Source organism: Homalodisca vitripennis, chromosome 6 (assembly GCF_021130785.1).
Source record: "Homalodisca vitripennis isolate AUS2020 chromosome 6, UT_GWSS_2.1, whole genome shotgun sequence".
Classification (NCBI taxonomy): Eukaryota; Metazoa; Arthropoda; class Insecta; order Hemiptera; family Cicadellidae; genus Homalodisca; species Homalodisca vitripennis.
The window spans coordinates 41,503,637-41,516,426 of NC_060212.1; positions in this window are offsets into that span (position 1 = coordinate 41,503,637).

Here is a 12,790-nt window from a genome sequence, read left to right on the forward strand (position 1 = left end):
TTCATCAGGCTGCAGCACCACTGCCATTTCTTGACTGACACACCCGTACTTTATAAATTTTGTGAATGAATTACGTGTGGAATAAAGTCATTGATAATAAACGTATCTCTATAATAATCTTTTTCGTATTCAATAATTTTAATATAACCCTGTTTTAATCGCAATTCAGTGAGTAATGTAGGAGTTAAGAAATGAAGGTTCCACCTATTGAATCGAATTGTCAGTTTTATTGCTCTTACATTAATATTCTATTTACTGTGTTATTCTGTTTTATTGCAATACATGTCCACTTGATAATAATGCTATCTAATTGTCAGTTTGTAGGTTTGAAAATACAGAAACATTGCAAACACCGTAGTAGATATAGCTGAGCTGTGTTTTGTACACCCTCTCAAAAAAATTATATATTTGTGGTATTTATATACCCGCTCTATGACGCATCCTCAGTGCTACTACTTTATGAGTGCAAAATGATTCATTGATTACATTACATTATTCACTTTTCTATTTACTTTTCAATATGCAGTCAAGAATTTGTACTTTGATTTTGGTTCATAATTGCAATTAAGTTTACGAGACTTAATTGTTAAAAATACATGCCTTATATTCCATTAATTGGGAGAACTGTAAAAATAACATCATAGAAAAACTGAATTTGTAAATCAGATAACATTATAACTAAATTACCTCATTTTCATATTAATTTGTAGCACTTACTTCAATATCATTGTGTCGGCATTGGTTAATCTAATATAGATCATATTTGCATATAATAGTCGATATGCAAAACGAAAGCCAGACTCCAAAAAACCAATAACGCTGAATGAAAGAATGCAATGGATTCAATATTTCCAAATATAAGACATTCCCTGAGGTAAATGTGGTTGGGGTTTTTATGAGATTACATCTCTTTCTAAAATATCGTCTGTTTGCGTTATTGCTATTGTCAAAACAAATTTCATTTCAGCATAGTTGATTCTTTCTTTCAGTGCACATCGTAAATCAATTAAAGAAAATATAATGAGTTAATTTAAAGTTATGCCTTAATATATTGGTCATCTTACGTACTAGTAATTAAATGTAACAAACTAATTTAATAAATCTAGCTAACAATCAGTAAGCCTGGTTTGAAGTTATTAAATTTGTAATTAAAAACACAATATACAAATGCCTCTTAGACTTAATTTGCATTTATAATAGAGGGGGGAATCTTTAGGTAAAAATAAAATGATGGTATAAGAATAAAATGATTATTTCTATTTGGAATATGGACCTGATTTTCCAAAATTTGAAGAGAAATGTTGGGAAAAAACTGTCCTTTTACAAGTGGTATTTGTTGATGAAGTTTGTCCAACTTGTATTACCAATACTTTTGTTTAACGACGTTAAAGATTTTTACCAATGTTTTATCGGAACATGAAATAATAAATGATACGAGACAAATTGTATTACACCCAGAACTTTTGTTTGACAGAATGGACATGAATGGGAGTTAATCCTAACCCAAATGTAATCCAACCTGTCCCATAGATCATAACGTTTATCTTATTTATATCAAAAGTCTAATCAGTTTAGAGTTTCAGAAGAATTTTCCATCAGAAATTGTTTTACCATTTTGAGATATTATACTGAGTAAATAATTAATTGCATAGTTTTTTGATATCCGTTTAAATATTTTAGAGTTACATTAAATATTTAAGATTATAGTATTTTTAAAACGCGTATGACATTAAGTGTTTATAACTGCATAAATAGTATCTACAAAATTTTAATTAAAAAATATAAGATTTTATTTTATTTTGTATAGTTCAGTTTCCATATAGAACAATCATACATTATGCAGTGCGTGAATTTGAAGTTTTTTTAAATTGTATTATTATAAGTCGTTACTATAGTAACCGTTAATGCTCTGACACATTACTGTATTAGGTTACAAGATAACTTAAAAATATATGCACAGAAAACTTTTCTAAACACTTTCGGTTTTCGAAACAATTTACACCTACTTTTTAAGGTGTATGTAAGACAATTTAATTGAATAGTAGGGCCTATAAGTAGCTGAAAACTATTTAAAATCAAAATAATAAAATAAACGGCCATCGTGAGGCAATTCATGCAAATTAATTTGTTGGTAACAAGTTAAGAACTTGTTCAGAGGATATGGAGTATGATGTTATATGAACTACTGAGCAACATTTGATTTTAGTTATGAAGTATGGTAATAACCACTTTTACTCGAAATATTTTATACTTCTCGACAGATATATTGAAAGCTTACTAGATATTCAACAACAATAAATATAAAAAAAATAACAGATAAAAATTACTCAAGAAACCATATTCAAGTTTATATTTTACAGTAAAAAAGTTACGGTATGATAAAACCCTTTCAACACTTAGAGTGCCCTCATCTTGCTTCTCAGTATGGCCTAAAAGTAAAATGTTTTTAAACAAGAATTGGAAACAACTTTTGTTACACATATTTACAAGTTTATTAAGATTTCAAATAGTGTTATTTCAATGTTTTTAAGTGATAAATATATTTCTATTATTGGGCCTGTATTAAATTGTAAACTATAACTCAGAAGTCTTTAGTAATTTTCAACTAATGCTGTACCTACAGGTTTCCATATAGCTGGCGAAGTATGCAGATACATGTAGACATTTTAGTTATGGAGACTAAGTGTTATACTTCCCAAAGTTTAGCAAAAATGTTCTGTAACATCTGTTTATGAGGGTGATTTTAATAGGAGGATAGCTATGAGGTCACAATGAATACCTTCTAGAAGTCTTTGGTATGTGGAGAATTTCCTGTATTAATGCTTCATAAGTATTTAAAAAAAAGAAAATCCATAAATTATTGAACATGTTTTAATAATAAATATATGAACAATAATAAGGTTCTATTAGGACCTAATATGTTGCCTTAGCAGTTAAATTGTTGTGTTAGTCTTCAGTCAGTAAACCACTTATACACTTGAGCTGTTAAGAGGGAACGCCTAAGTTGTTACTACAGCTGGCTGTTCCCGCCCGGGGCAACCTTCTGTAGTCGAGCGTCAATATGGCTGAACTCCTTGTGCATTTATCCTATTTGCTCAACACTTTACATAGTAACTACTTATTTTTAATGTTATTATTTTTATGACTATAGGTATTTAACTATGAAGTTAATGTACATTGAAAATGCACGAAATGGCAGCATTATTTTGTAGTGATAGAAAAGCTCCATAAAGATGTTAGAATATTTAAAGGTACAACTTTACGTTCAACTGAACCGTCAAAGGATACTTTTAAGGAATGAGACTAATCAATCGTAAGTAAACATTCATAATGTGGCAGTCATAAAATAAATCAAAAGTATGAAGTGTTAAATCCATGATGAGAAAGCGTTAGTTTCTTTTTTCCCACTAAGAAACCTCGTAAAACCCCTTATTCCTTTGGTACCCCTACGCCTTCCTCCCCCCCCTTTACGCCGCCCCCGCCATCCGCTTCCGCGTTCCGCGGCCGGGGGCCTTTTACGCTGTTTCCTGAATTGCAGGATATTCAGGATGCATAAGGTTAGGGGTTTCGGCCACCTCCTGTCGCGATCCAATGAGAAGGAATAGCGCCCTCTACATATTATCATGTCACCTTGAAAGAAGAGAAGAGGCTAACTCTGTACAGCCTCTAAAGTCAAAGTGGTAAGAGCATAATACTCACTCACGTTTTTTCTATCAATTTCTTTTAATACAGAGAGCACACAGTCATCCCCCTCATAGCCTAGACCTATGAAACTACCTGTTTACCCCACAACTTGACACTCTCAGTTCGAGATATGCCGTTACTGGACATTCGGTTGGTTGATCAGATGAATGAGGCATATCGGTTTTGCTGTACCCTCTGTAGGCACAACTGGAAAGTATAAGTTAGCCAAAAATAAACGCTATTGAGATTAAAGACGTAATTGACATAAAAAGCTATGGGGAGACAATTGTTCTACATCCACATGGTAAAGTAATTAGGAAATTCAAAATGAAACCCTAATAACCTTACCAATAATTTTGTTCAGGATTTTATTATTTATTTGTGTTTGAAATAAACATTAAATTTGCATAGAAAATAAACAACTATAAATTAACAGCCAAAGCACTTTTTTGATTAAAAATAAAACTTACTCAAAGTTGTATATATATATACAACTTTGAGTAAGTTTATATATGTACACACACACATAGAATGAAGAAAAACATGTATATTAAGGGTTAGAATTTTAGGAAGAGAATAACTTTCTCCAGTGGCTATGTTCACTGTTGAAGTCAACTCTTGGCGTTATGTTCATATCTGGTCCCATGACGGCAGGGATCGGTGATATGACGTCATTCAACTGGACTTCCACCCTTATGAGGCGGAGAACGGTCCTGTGCCACTTTATGGCGTCGTTCCGTTATCTCGTCTGGAGCCATTATCATTTACGATAAGTGGCTTTACGCACAACCGTCTTATTCTCTCTGCTTAGGACAGTAAAATAATTAAAGTTAGTTAATATAACAGAAAAACGTTAATAATAATGAATTAACTGAGCAAAGCCTATCACTCAAGTGGCTGGAATATTTTTATTTCTGATTGTCTGTCCGCACGATAGCATAAAAAAACTGAGTTTTAGTAAAGGGAAAATAACTCAGTTAGATAGGATAAGTGTTAGCGAAGAACTTTTACTAACCATGTTACAACGAGAAAATAAAAGAATAAATTAATTTGTAAACAAATTGACTACAGCCACATTCGATTTTAATTTCTGAAATTATTGAGTGATATTGAGTTGTGTTTTACCCGAGCAAAACAAATTTGATCCTTTGACTTTACATGTGCACGGGACATTGTTTCTTTGATAACCTTTAAAATTTCCGCATAATACTTCTTTTATTTTCCTACATTTAGTAGATAATTTTCAAAGACATTAATTATGAAAACTTGAGGAAAGGAAATTATAATTGGCTAAGCGTAAGCAAAGAGCCTGAGGCTAGAAAATTGTCATTTTTGTCTGTCTGTCTATCTTGAAACTTCAGCGAAACCTGTCACGCGACATGTGGTCTGCCGTACTTCTATCTTTATACAGTATATTAATATACATTATAGAGTTATCGAATATACTTTGTCTTACTTTTACGATTCAATTATATTAATTATACAAATAACTAAACTAACATATGATCGGAAGACCAAATACCTGTCAAACGACTTTTGTTTACGTTAATCAAATTTGTATAAATGGCAATAGCCTTATTTAATTATTCAACACACTGAATCACAAAAAGAACTTGCTCCGCCGGGACTCGAACCCGGATCTCTCCCTCTTAGCTGACCATCATCGAATATGATCTTTATCCATTAGAATGAAGCTTTTTGCAAATGATTGATTCTCTAAGTCGGTTCACTAGTTATAGTCTACATAATTAAAATTTACCAGCTCCTCTAGTGATAGGCTTCGATAACGCTAAGCCAACAATAGCAATAAAATACACCATATTTTAAAGCACTATCAGTGCTATCTCTGAAGATAAAAAAAACCACAAATTCATTATAGGCTATGCGATAAACTAGCCACAACACAGATACAACGTTATCCACAAAACATAAACTCAGGTTACGTAGATAACAGCACACTGCTGCGGCCGACCTGTCCTTATCATTTCTCTTTTAGCTGTATCCCATCACCACCAGTTCTCCCCACTTTCTCCACAATGAGCATTCATTGCTGCCATATATTTTTCACATACAAAATTCAACCACTATTGGCTGAAAGAACCGTTATTGTGTATTTTCACACGTTATTTCGATGAATGTTCAAGACTGGACTACTGAAATGCGAAACATACTTAAATACAGCTTTATTGGCTGAGCGTTAGTAAAGGGAGAGAGAAATTCCATTTCTGTCTGTACTTCTGTCTATCCTCATTACATTTCAAGACTGAAACGAGCTATAGACTTGAAATTTCTTATGCAACTTTAGCGAAACCTGTTACCACCTTAGATGTGGCTTACCCAAATCTTGTTATTAAATCAATTTCAGCTATTTTAAACGTATGACAAAATATAGTTAGTAAGAATTTCGTTAATTCTTTTAGAGTTAGTTCAATATTATGTACCGAATAATGTTAAGTATAAAACAAATTAATTTCTTCTTTGCAAACTTTCACACCGAAAACTAAACAAAAGGTACCGTTTATGGTCTATTGAGCTAGTGCTAAGCCACTTTAATATTTGGATTAGTATCCCGCATTGATAAGATAACAATAAGGTGACGATAAAAAATAAATAAAGATGCATCGCCATTTGGGGACACACTGTAACTTTTCGTAGGCTGTAGCTTCTGGTAAAAATATGACATCTACACAACTATCCATATAGTATTTTTTGTGGTTTGATTTGCCTACAAGTCTGCAGCCAAGAACATTTCTCTTGCATAGTAACATAAATTTTCTTGGTGAGTTTATTGTCATGCAGGTGTGCATTTATGCAATTTTATCCCTCAGAAGAGGAGATTTTTGTTAATTTCTTATGAAATTTTTTCACATTTTAGTAGGTAATCTAAGTAATATTGCTGAGTTACTTTTAAATGGCCGAGTGTTTAAACTTAGCGAACCAATTGCATAATTGTGCCTTTAGGAGGAAAAGGTGCCAGCTCTGCTGCCATCGTGATTGTTTCGTGTAATTTTAGAAGTTAATCCTTTTAGTAGTTCCTAAAATCTATATTTAATATACATTTAAAATTATTCATGTTACACTCTCGCCTTGAATCGTAGTCCTTAACTAGGTACTCAATTGTATCGTTAGTTAATTCAGCTTGGGTTTTAAGAATGCAAACAGACATATTTTCAAATGAAACATTGTTTTTATACCGAACAATGCATGCACAGCGTATTGGAATTGAGAAGCAAAGCAGCACTTCATGATATAGGCTATATGTATTAGTAACATTGATTCACAAATAATCCTCATCATTCATTATCCTTATCCTGAGTAATAAATAACTCAGTTGTAATAACTAAGCAGCTTACTTTTCCATTTTCAATAGTGATATTCAAAGTAAAAAAATAATTTTCTTAAAATATTTAATCAATATTTAGATTAAATAGTTCTTTTTAATTTATGAATCATATATAATACAAGATAAAATTGGTAATATTTTAGAGAACCTTCAATAAAAATACATGTCATCCATTGTTTATTGTAAAGGAGTATGAGAGAACAACCTCAGTGAAATCAACGGTGTCAGGTTACAGCATTACGTACACAAATACAGTTGTGTTGTCTGTGTTTCTAAAGCCTCTCTTGAAAAGATTATTACAATACAAATGTTTATTTTATTCGCCATCTGTGCTCTGATTCAAATCTGGATAGGGATTAATGTAACATATCATAATATGTAAATGACATAAAAAAATATTGATTGATATTTTTAACCGAATTAAATGTTTTACTATTTAACTGAATTATCAACAACCACGACATTTTGTTATTAAATAGTCTTTTCTTAATTACATTTTAGGCCTTTTAAATGTCAAAAACGCTAAAATTAAAAATACACACACACACTTTGTATTCGTTTATGAAGATTCAGTTGTTCACACAGTAAAAGTACATTTTAGAGTAAAATGCATTACTTACATCTTTAATACCTTATGTTGTAATACATTGGAAACCATATAAAACTAGCCTTCTGGGGAATAAAATATTCCATACACTTCTTACACACCCATGTTGATGTGATGTGAATGTTAATCCGAAAAAATATCTTAATTTTTCAAACTTCTTAAAATATCACTACATCCTATGATATTGTATCACAAAAAATGACCAATATATTTATGTAAAACTCGTTTTTAAATATTTAAATAACTTTTGTATTTTTGTACACTGCCGATTATACTCGTATGATGTTAGTTTAAAGGTTATATGTTACCTTCTTCATTATGTTACTAAATATGGTTTTAAAAGTACTATTCGTGCATCAAGTTTACCTCAGAAGTAAAATTAAAATACTAAATTATTTTTAACTAAATACCCTTACCAAATTGCAATTGGTTGTTCCAAGCTACTAGGAACACTAAAAAGTATGTATAATTATATTTTAATTTTAAATTTGTGTATTTTAGAACACGATGCAGGAATTTGTTAAGATGATTGTACTGTTGCTATTATTTTCCCAAATAATGTTGTCTGTTTAACCAGTTAGTTAAAAAAATACAAAAACGGCCTTAATCCATTTACTTTATATTCTGTTATTGTATTACGTTTCATAGCTTCTACCTAAATAATACATCATAAGGTAATAATAAATCAGAAAGATAATTGCCTCTATGAATGAAATGAAAAATGAAGTGAAGGAAGTTGATTGGCTGATATATTGCTTCTCTCACTGCGCTCGTGAAATGAAATAATACTGGGGTTATCGGAGAGCAAACTCTTACAGTGAAATAATAAAACCTTAAAAGTCCTCAATGATGATAAAGTACTTATCATCACCTCATTGATGATAAGTGATACCTTAAAAGTCCATCAACTAGATCTTCAGTTGTATTTTATTATTACCCTTTTTAGTTGAAAGTTATTCATTTAAAACTATGTTTTTTAAGTTAATGTTTTGTGTCAAAACTTAATGTGCCATATTTTACTAAATTGAAACGATTGTTGTATTATTAATTAATTTCCAGAATTACGGATTTGAAAATGTTTAATTATGATTTATTAGTATAATTTAGGTCTTAGCACAATTTTTATTCAATGAAAATATATAAATATCCTATGGTTGAGATAAAAATATATAATATAATAATTATTTTTTAACATTATAACTTATTTTCCATTAAATATTAACTTAAAGTATACAATCGTAAAAATACAATTATTTAAATTAATATCCTAATGCAATTGCAACATGATACCTCATTGACAATTTAAAATTAATACATAGAACTTAAATTTAAACTAAAAGTAAAGTCACAAAATAAAGTAAAACTATACATATTAAAAATTAGTCACACATTTCAATAGTTTTAGAAAATTGTAAAGGATAGTAATTATTTTGAGCATATTCATGTACTCTTGGAATGAACTGTATATATAACAAACGTGTACCGCCGTGTATAGCTCTTTGTTCTAGGTGTACCTTACAATGTTTAAATTTTGGCGAGCAATCAAATACAAAATAGGCGAGCGTCTGAGAGGTTAGTATCCTGGATGAGTCAGCAAAGCTGCTAGTACAGAACAAGGTCTAGTCCGATGTAGTTGTATGACTGACCATCAGATAGCACATGTTGAGGCATTTTTCATTGTTTATTTTACTTATCTTTTCCATAGTGAAGATCATTAAGTATAAGGAGAAAAAGTATTCACAAAAACAATACAATTAAGAACATTTATAAGACTTATACATAAAATGCTACTGCAACGCAATGTGTTTTATAGACTTGTACTAAATATTGACGTCTAATTAGTTTAAGCAGGTGAAGAAATATTTGTTGAAATGTAATTTCTGAAGACGTTTAAAAAGATTTGTCTTTGCAATCCCAATATATAACTTACAAAAACAGTACATCATAATTGGATAGTTTAATGGCGATTGATCATAATAGTGTACGTATTTTAATAGTTAAATCCAACATTATATATGATTACTTTATTATATTTAAGGTCTTATAAATCAATCCCTAATGACAGCGAAATGCTGCAAACTGTTTTCATTTATTACAATAAAAGTTTATTTATTGATTAAATTATTTTATTATTAAATTGTCGCTTTATATTCTTTACGAAATCATATACAGAGTGCTGTAACTAAACACTTTTATATCCCAAACGACACAGCAGTTTCCTCACGGTGGTGCAGAGAATAAGCTCTTGACGGACATTTGTTGTGTTATCATTATACTCTGAGGCTCTATACAGAAATATCACATGGGTCTCTTATCAGCTGTACCACAGTGTTGGCATCCTTCCGGCAGCTCCGGCCTTTGTAGTCGTCTCAATTGTACGTTATTAGGATATCCGATTTGTTTGTTTGTTACATAAATTTAGTTTGGTTAGTCTATCAATAACTATCGTATAATCTTAACAATATTAAGATTCGAAATTTCCCTTACCAACAACAATAAGATATGTTTAAATTTTCGCATCTTTGAATTACAATTCTTCTTAAACTAGGCAATATTCCGTATGTTATATATTGTGATTTATATATATATATATATATATATATATATATATATATATGTTTAATTAGTAGAAAGTAATATGATCTCAAAATATTTGTCCAAAATGACGTATAGTATGAGATTCTTTCCCCTTGTTAATGTAATATATTTAGTGAAATGGACTTTATTATAAAAAGTATTTAATAAAAAAACATACAATTATTCAAAACATAATAATACTAATATATTAAATATAGTTGCACATTCTTTTCTCTGGAATTCTAAGCATAACTGTAGTAATTTTTATGAAACTCTTTTAAAATCAAAGTTACATAAGTGCTTTCAATATGCTGATGTGGTATAGGTAAGGTTTGGTCATACAAGAAATTATGATAAAACAGATCAGTTTGTGATAGCTTGATTTTAAATGAAATACTTCTACTTTATTTTAAATAAAAAACAGGTTTTTACATGGTATATTTAGAGTTTCGAGCAACAACACGTAATGTAATAAATAATAAACACTAACAACCACACAGTTCTAGGTATTAGTCTAATAATTTACTTATAAAAGTTAGGACCCCATGTCACATAACAGGCTACAGTGAGGCTGAATGTAAAATGTAGAAGTCTATAGCTACATGTGTTACCAGATAGGAGAGAATAACATGGCCTGGCTACCTCGTACCCTCGCTTGAAGCACGGATCGGAGCCTGAATCACACGTGTGCTTCTATGTTCAAATGGCATATGATTGTACTCAATTAGTTAAAAATATGTATTTTCCAATTGTATTGTTAACATAATAGTTACATATGAAAATCAATGTAAAAGTATTCACTAAGTCTCAGCCTAATATTTTAGGTTGACATGCACCATAAGTGTTAGGAGGAATTATATCTCGATTATCATCAAGGTTTCTGGTTCACACTGCGTCTAAAACCATTATCAAACTTCAACTCGTGAAATATATTGTCCTCGCTTTGTGAGGCAATGCATATACAATCAACAAATGATAGACCAAAATTTCTCTTAATTATGGATTAGGTGGTATAGTAATGGTGTTTAACTAACAAATATTCAATAATAATTCAATTTTTAATATACATACTTACTGGCAAACATTTAATAAAACTCTAGTTTAGTATGTGATAGTTACGTAAACAATAATTCAATATTCGTTTATTAATTCAATATTATTTCTATGAAGTAAATAGAATGTAAGTGCAGGTTATAGATAAAAAAACTTACAGAAAAGCAAATTATCGGATGCCTTTGGTTTGATTGTGAATTCTAAAAACACCAAAATAGAATAATTTCGTTTACTTCAGTTGGTCAATTTCTCAACAACAAACGAGATTTCTGTGCACAATGAAAACCTCCGACCACAAACACACTTTAACAACAGGCGTTTCATCCCGGGAGAGGTAACGGGTTAAACTGTTCCTCAGCGGCAATTTATGAACCAACTTTTGGCATATAACCGAGTCTCCAGTTTGAGATTATTCTTCACTGTAACAAGAGTGAGTTTTAAAAATGCTACAAACATGAACGTTTAAAGAAGTTTCAATATTTATATAGTCCTGGTATAAAATGCATAAACTACTGAAGATACTAAATTAAATATTAATAAAGTAGGAGTATGGCTCACCTTGGGTCACGTGACAGGTTTCGCTGAGGTTACATGCAAAACGTCTGTAATCACTTCGTCCTCGAGGAGTTCTCTGGAACAATGTAAAAGCAAGCAATTATACAGAAAAGACGGAGAGAGAAAAAAGAATTGTGTATCCTACTAATGATTGTGTAATCATCATATTCTTCAATGATGATTATTACCTGAATTCTATGGTTGGGTCGGCCATGCATCATCATAGAACTAATTCCTATCTATATGGAGATGAAGCTTATTGCAAAATATCAAGTCTTTAAGTCAGTTAGTTTTAAAGATATCGTGTTGACAGACAAATTGATAGAAAGATAAAAGGCAAGAATTGAAATTTTCCAGCCCCTTGAGTTATATGCTTCGCTAACGCTCAGCTAACAATAGTGATCTAACGTTTAAAAATAGAAAAGACTATAATAACAGTATAAATAATAAAAAGTGCCTAAGTAATAATCCAAATGTTTCATACATGTACATTTTCTAAAATGTAATTCACTTGGAGTTTGTATTTATTTGTTTTTATTAAAGCCTTTTACTTACATTTCCATTCTCTAGGAATGGTTTAATGACGTTAAATGAATGTCAGCAGTTGGGCCTACCTTTGGCTAAGAACATAGCAATACAGTTTTATGGTAATTGTTATGTTCCGTGAGCAATCAGATATTAGTGAATCATAAGCGATATTTGGACCGCAGAACCGTTTCTAGGTCGGATTTTTCTAATAAACATTATCTTGGAAATGTTTTGTTAACAGGTGCATTTATCTGGCAAAGCGGGTGTTGATTACTACTAAAGCAAACATAATTATACTTTGTATTGTATTGGCATTCACTGTCTGTTAGATTGTCTGTAAGATGTTTTTCTAAGAAATACTTCAACTCGTTGCGTTTGGACTCGATATACTATTTTCCGGACGAGCATGATAACATTTTACTATAGAGACTTATTTGTTATGT